Genomic DNA, 6997 nt, shown 5'->3' with positions numbered 1-6997 from the left:
GGATGGAGAGAACTACAGGCATGGGGGACACCAAATGAATTTTCACAGATTCATAAGATGGAGTGTCTTGCTCAAGGAACAATGAGGAAGATACAGTCACTGGATAATAGCAGAGAGTAAAGTGTAAATGCACCATAAGCATAAGAACCAAGATATAAAGGCCTTTAAAAGCCATGGAATAAATGTTACAGAACTCGGAGTTAATACCATGAAAAACTGCACACATAGGGATGGAACAATATTAAAATGGCTTGTTTAGAAGGAGGAGAAACTTCTATTATTCTACTGAAGAAAAAAAAGAGAAAATTTGGGGAATATACATTACATATTTTGCCTGGAGTTAATAAAGTCCTTGGATCAATACTATCCCACCAAGTCACAGCCTTCAATTCAAGGTAAAGGTTTAGTACCCATGCCAGCAACAATACCAGTTGCAGGGGAAAGTACATGACATAACACACTGTTCCCATAGAATAACCCTACTGGAGGCATTGGTGCCTAAGATAGACCACTATTTCATCACTACTTGATTACTCTTGTTTCTAACATTTTTTTTTCCTGCTGCTGTCTCTGAAGTTCATTTGGAACACTGTAACAAAAGTCCTCATGGTTTTGAATTTCATGGCCCCATGAACTGTGCTTACCAACTTTGGATGACTCCTTGGTATATGACTTTTTTTTTCCTAAATGGATCCCCAACTCAAGTGCAGTTTAATTTACCCTAATACATAAGTATGTTGTCCAAAGAAAGTCAATCACATTTGTTAAGGAGCTACAAAAGCATGGCACATAATGCATTTGAAGGAATTAGAATTCTTTGGTTTGGAAAAGACATTGTGAAGTGATAGGAATCTTCCCATGTTTGAAGAAGTAACAAGCTCAAGAGGTATTAGGCTTATTACTACTTGGCCACAGAGGACAGAACTTGTAGCAATTCGTCTAATTTGCAGAGGCAGAGATCAGCTCCATATAATGAAAAAAAAAAAGTATATGAACTCTCTAGGCATGGGTTGCCTCAAAAAGGAGCTAATTCACTATCAATGGAAATCCTTAAGCACAAAGGTTGAATAACACGTTTTCAAGATTTATAGGATAGCTTAGAGATGTTAGAGGTCATTTAGATCAACCCCCTTTAGGTTTTATATGTAAAGAAACTGAGCCCAAGAGAGTTAAAGTAATTCATATAAGACATGACTCCTGCTCAGATATAATTTCAACTAGATTTAATTATATTAAACAAACATTTATTAAGCAACTGCCATAGCAAGTTACTGTGCTAAGCTCTGATGACCCAGTCAAAAATCTAGCAGTACTTTCTCCCAAGAAATCATATAGTTCCACAAGGGTCTGAAATTGCTTCCATTCTGAGACTGTGGTTTTCTCTTTACTTCAGTCTTGAAGCAAAGTATTCTATTCTATTCTTTTTGTCTCAGTTTCTTGTGCCTTCCTAATTATTTTTTCTTTCTACAAATTTGGATTATGCTTAATTTCTCTGGTTTTAGCAGTTAACAGCTCCCACCCACATTGCTATCTGCTATTAAATGTAATTGTTATTTCCATTACCTGGTGTCTGAGTCATTTTCTGTGCCACTGTTCACTCCAACCTGTGAATATTGTCTTCATTAACATCTGTTTGCCTTACTCACCATTGCTGCCTAGACTGGTTTATTTTCAGCCTGAGAAGCATATTTATTTCGCTCTTGTGAAAGGTTTACTGTGCTGCCATTAACTCCAAATAGAGATTTCTTTCCAAGGCGATGGATCTTCCCTGACGTTCTCTAATTATCCTCTCTCATCCACTCTTAGTGGTTCCTAATTTATGGTTGCTTTCAAATGGCTCAATTCTTTAAATAGATCATGCATTATGAGTTTTATTTTTATAGCAAGATTGAATGAATAAAACACAGTCGTGTAGAATGTAGACACAACTACAGACATTTAACTAGGAAAAAAAAAGTAAAAATGTTCTAACAGAATATGAAGCAATGCTTCATCAGATTCAAGGGCATTTCACAAAACAAGGGATTCCCAGAACAAAGTGATATTAAGTGATATTAAAAACAGCTATATTAATCTCTCCTGAGACAAATCAAAAATAGAGGAAGAAGGCATGAAATAATATTATTTATAACAAATAACACTTAGTATGTTTAATTTTTTCCCAAAAAAAGTTATAAAAATTCTAACCCAGGCATGAGCTATCTAATCCTGGTCAGCAAGCCACAAGAGTAATCAGTTGCCAGGGTTTCTGGGCAGGTTGGTTTTTCATGAAGCAGGAACCTGTGTGATCTTGAGTATATAATTTCCCATCTCTAAGCCTCAGATTTCTTATCTATAAAAGGAAGAATTTGGATTCATTTGAACTACAAAGATGATGGTTTTAGGAGACTATAATAAGATACCAGGAGTTACTAAAGCATGAGTCAGGCAGTCACTAAACATTTTAAACACCTATTATGTGTCAGGCATAGTGTTGAGAATACAAAGAAAGGTCAAAGATAGTCCCTGCCCTTGAGAAGCTCACACTCTCACAGAAGCTTGATCAGAGCTAGGAATAATGGGATGTAGGGACAGTCAAAAACTAGAAAATAAGGTGTGAAAGGATGACATAAGAGAGAATAGAAGAAATGTAAGCCTCTGGAAATGATAGAGAGGCACCTATTTAAAGAGCTGGGTTTCTGAAAGAGACACCCCATCTCCTTAAAGGAAAAAGGGGATTTTAATCACTAGAACTATCACAGGTGCAAGGCTGACCGGTTTTAACAATAAGTGGAACACAAAAGACTTCTCCATAACTCTCCTGTCAATGTGCCTTTGCAATGCTTGGTATACAATCCACTCCATCATCACCTCTGTCTTTGAGACTGCTAGTGATCTTTAAGTTTATCACAAGAGACCTTCTCTGTGAAACTCTTCCTGATTCTTTCTCCACAAAATTACTTTCTTTCTATTTGTATATACATATTATCTCCTTGAGGTCAGGCAAGCAAAGCTGCAAGATTTTATTAAGTGTTTAATATATGTCAGGAACTGTGCTAAGGATACAAGAAAAAAGTTAGTCCTCAAGGAGCTTACATCCTAACAAAGAAAAACAGTATAGTAAAAGGTAATTGGAAAGTCGCTGGGGTATGTGTGGGGTGTATTCTTGAGTTTAGAGAAAAGTGACAAAGTCCAGGAAAGTCATTAGTACAACCTGGAGGGGAAAGAAGCATAATCAGGTCTGTTCCCTAAAAGGAGATCTCCTAGAAACTCTCAACAATGATGCAAAATGGGGGAGAAGGCAGCTGAGCCATGATGGCTAAGTAGAGGCTGTTTGATTTTTGTGTGTATATTTGTGTGTGTGTGTGTCCCCTCCTTTTCTCCTTTTCTCATCCCCTTTCTTTCCCATCCCCTTCCTCTTCTCTTCCCTTTTTCCTTTTCTTTCCTTTCTATTCCTTTTCTTTCCTTTATATCACCTTCCATTTTTTTAAACAACTACCCTCTGAAATACACTAGACAAATAATACTTTGCTCATTTCTATAGATGAAGAGAATTATGATTAAAAGGTAGTAAGCATATTATAGTATAATATATTTCACATTCACTTTAGAGGGAAGGATCCAACTAATCCAACATCCTTACTTTATAGATGAAGACACTGGAACCCAGAGGGTAGAAAGTGAGAACATATTTTAAATGACTGAGAGTCCAAAGCTCTTCCCACCATACCAAGACCCTGAGTGGTACTATTTGACAGCTGTGACAGTTTTCATATAAGAGATAAAGCAGAATTTGATAGGGTGTGATTTTTTTTCAATAAACAAATATCTCCTGATTGAACTAATTCAATAACATTTGATTATATCCATTATTTTCCTTTCTTGATAGAAGACAAGTCATAAACTTCCTACCTTAACAGACCAAATTTTCTATTTTCAATAACTGTACTATTGTCCTCATCAAAGCTGTATGCCTATTTATTTTGGATTAAAGATTGATTGTTTAATAATCTGCCCAATATAGCCCAGCAGTTGAAGGGCTGCCACAGGAAATCTTGTTAGTAAATCTAAAAAAAACCTCAAGTTCTTCAAAGCAGCATGTCTGGACCTCAAAGAGGGCAACCATTCCTCAAATCAGATAAGCTCTTTTTAATATACTTCTCTAGCTCCTCTTTATTTCACTTCTCACCATCTGCTACTGTAGACTCCTAGAGGAAAAAAAAGCTATATGCTTTTATATTAACTAAAAAGAATTATAAATGTTCTCACTTGTAGAAGATACAAATACACAGGGTGAAGTTCATTAACCTTAGACTGGTGGTTTTTCAAACCAGAATTTACTTGAAAATGTAACATATTATTCCCTTTACACTTTAAAGGAAGGATTGAAAACTCTAACTTACGTCTATAGCACTTTACTATCACAAAGCATGTCCATATATACTCAATTCACTCTTTGTACAATCCAGAAAATGAGGTGGTGCAAGAATTATTAACCCCTTTTTGCTGATTAGAAAACTGAAGCTCAGGCCTCTATCTTGTCAGGCCAAATCAAAGAAGAAGAAAGGATGTGGGGTGGTGGAGTTAGAGGAGGAGAGAATAATATAGCAGGTGAAATCAGAGGAATTCTTTATATGAGACATTCATTCACAACTTTCTATTGGTCATGTTATAATCATCTGGTTCTTTGGACCCACACACAGTCAATTCTATATCATTCTCACAAATGAAAAGAATCAGATCATTAGCTCTCAATCTTATTGATGTCAAGAACCCTTTAAACTCTTAAAAATTATTGAGCATCCCCCAATAGCTTTTACACATGCAAGTTACATACAATAACATAGACACACACACACACACACATATATATATATAGATAGATAGTATTTATATGTTATATATCTACTGGTATTTACGCTTCTATAAATTGAAATTCTTTCTTGTTACTATGAAAAGAGTTTTGACTTTATAGGCAGCTTAAAATAGGTCTTAAGGACCCCCAGGCATCCTAGGACCACACTCTGAAAACTGCTGGTTCAGATAAGAGAAAATCAGAAATAATTTATTTAGAAGAATGTGTTTATGACCTTGACCTAGATAGAAGTATAGTGGTCTAGGAGAAGAGGATTTATGTCTCCGAGAATGTTCTTTGTACCTGTATGTCAACAAGGTAAAGAGAAAAGAGGACTGCTTCTGGAGTAGGCAAATCCTGACTCTAACCAATATTATCTATGGGATCTTGAGCAAGACATTGAATTTCCCTGGATGTAAAATTTCTCTTATTTGTTTAAAAAAAATATGAGTTAGATTAGATTAGCCTCTGATGACATTTCCACCTCTGGATCCTCTTTTTTGTCTCTCAGTGTGGTTATTTGGAAACTGATACACAGGGTACTCTCAGAGAAAGATGATTCTGCAAGTTCATCTGCTAGAGGGAATATGAGAGAGGAAATAGTGTGAGTTAATGCTAGATAAGTAGGCTAGGACCAGATAGATGACAGAGAGTCTAGTATGTCAGGCAAGGGAATTTAGTCTTCATTCTATAGGACTCCCCTTTAGCATGACTAGTTTTTTATAGGTTTTTTACTTGACATTTTATTCCTTCCCTTATTTGAAATTTTGAATGCCCTCATATAAGGTAATGTGGCATATCAGTTAACTTCCCTTGATCTAGAGTCAGAAAAACTTAGATTTTAATATTGGTGCTGCCATTTTCTTCCTGTGTAATTTTGAGAAAGTCACTTAGTTTTTTGGTACCTCAGTTTCCCTAATTGTAAAAGAAAGGAGTTGAATTAGATTCTTCCTTACATTTGCAAATAGGATCACCCCCCCTTTGATATAGAATATGTTTACATATTTCTACATAATATTAGCAATATTATCATTGATTTTTGGAGAAAATATCTAAATGATTAACATCCACTAAGAACTCAGTATTACTCCTAAAATGAATATTTATTTGATAAATCACAATATCACCTACGTAACTTGAAAATCATAATGTTTATTATATTTATGAGAGAGATTAATACAATTGATTATTTCTTAAATTTAGTCAATGAGAATGATGTTGTTCAGTCAGGTGTGACTTTTCATGACATCTTTTTTTAGGTTTTCTTGGCAAAGATATTGGAATGGTTTGCTATTTGCAAACTTCTGCAGTTCATTTTATAGATGAGGAAACTGAGGCAAATAGGGTTAAGTGATTTGTCCAGGGTCACACAGATAGCAAGTTTCTGAGGCTGGATTTGAATTCATGTCTTTCTGACTCCAGGCCTGCCACTCTATCCAGTGTACCACCTAGTTTTTTTTTTTTATTTCAATGAGTTTGGGGCCCCTGCTGTTATTGAAGAACTCCCTAGGGGATGTGTAGGGGTCCTCATGAAAGTGTTTAGGATTTTGATGGGGGGGGGGAAACTTGTCTATTTTTCCCTTAATATCCATGATCCATGATATTCATAATAGCCTAGTGCTAGAGCCATTGAAGAATGACTCTAAGATTAGATGTTGTTATTGTTCAGTTGGGCAGTCATTCAGCTATATCTGATTCTATGTGACCCCATGGACTTTTGTCCATGGATATTTTGGTAAAAGATATTAGAGTGTTTTGCCATTTTCTTCTCCAACATTTCCTTCCCTTACAGATAAGGAACTGAGGCAAATAGTGACTTTCTCAGTGTCACACAGCTAGTAACTGTTTGAGGCCCAATTTAAACTCATGTCTTCCTGACACCAGGCCCAAGGTTCTAACAACTGTACCACCTAGATGCTCTCTCCAAGACTAGACTTTGTCTTACTAATTAGTCTTCTGTTCCCAGTCATTCCTGGGCAACTAGGGGGTATCACTCCATATGCGTTAACATGTCAGAAACATGTATACACATATTTTAGCATCTTGGTCTGAGGAATGCTCAAGGCCATTGTTTGGTAAGTAGACCTTTTAAACCACAAGGAAGAAACAGAAGAACAAATACACAAATTTAGACTTCATAGATAAATGACTCACTTTTGCTTG

This window comes from Petaurus breviceps, unplaced genomic scaffold, assembly GCF_028583685.1.
Source record: "Petaurus breviceps papuanus isolate PSGF00001 unplaced genomic scaffold, PetGlider_PUasm1.0 76, whole genome shotgun sequence".
NCBI classification, from domain to species: domain Eukaryota; kingdom Metazoa; phylum Chordata; class Mammalia; order Diprotodontia; family Petauridae; genus Petaurus; species Petaurus breviceps.
The sequence above is the reverse complement of the archived record's forward strand: the minus strand, read 5'-3'. Positions refer to the sequence as shown.